Raw genomic sequence first — 939 nt, 5'->3', positions numbered from 1 at the left:
TTAAAGTTTTTTTTTTTTTTTAAAGTACACTCTAATGAAAGGCATTGGTTCTCTATCTTCCTCTAATTAATTAAATAATTATACATTTAGACAAAATTAAGTATTTAATTAAGCACAAAAAATTATGATAGAATTTTAGTGGGGTTATTGCTGATAAATTTTTACTATATAAGAAATATAAAGAATGTTATGTGCTAACCAACGAGATATAACTCAAATGAAATAATCTTCTTATTTTCACCTAGAAGATTTGGGTTCGAGTCTCACTCTATGAATTTACTATTAATAAGTATAATTAAAATTTCTTAAAAGGTATACATGGTTTCCAAAATTTTCAAAATAATTTATAAATCATACACTTTAAGAATTTTTTTTAATTTAAAAAAAAAAAAGAGAAAACAGTATTATTCCTCATGAAGAAAGCAACATTATTGTGTCTGATTTGGACAACTCTCCTTCAAACAATTATTTTTTTTGTCTGATTGCTAAGCACAACATGTGCTTATGAAATCAGTCAATTCAACTTCAAACTATAATAATTGGTCCAATTTGAGATTATTTGTAGTTCCAAAATCCAAATCATAAGAGTCTATTTTTGGTGAAATAGGGTTGGAAGAAACATTTATGGATATGATGGCTTCATTGCCACAAACTTTAGCATCATACACATATTCTGACACCTTTAATTTATTTTTTACCATCTTTTTTCAGTTTATTGGGGTAAATGGTGAGACATGCCTAACAATTGTTTCATTTGATGATATGTTAATGTTAAAAATCCAAAGAATAGTTAGAAACTTGGATCATTGCTAAAAAATCACATTTTGATACTTTATTTCTGTCCTCTCCAATGAGAAAATTAGTAGAATAAAAAATAATATATTTTAATTATTCTTGAATTAAAGAAATAGAATTGCATGAAATTTCAAATTCAATAAG

The sequence above is a fragment of the Arachis ipaensis genome, chromosome B07, assembly GCF_000816755.2.
Source record: "Arachis ipaensis cultivar K30076 chromosome B07, Araip1.1, whole genome shotgun sequence".
In the NCBI taxonomy this organism is placed as follows: domain Eukaryota; kingdom Viridiplantae; phylum Streptophyta; class Magnoliopsida; order Fabales; family Fabaceae; genus Arachis; species Arachis ipaensis.
Note: the sequence above shows the minus strand (reverse complement) of the source record.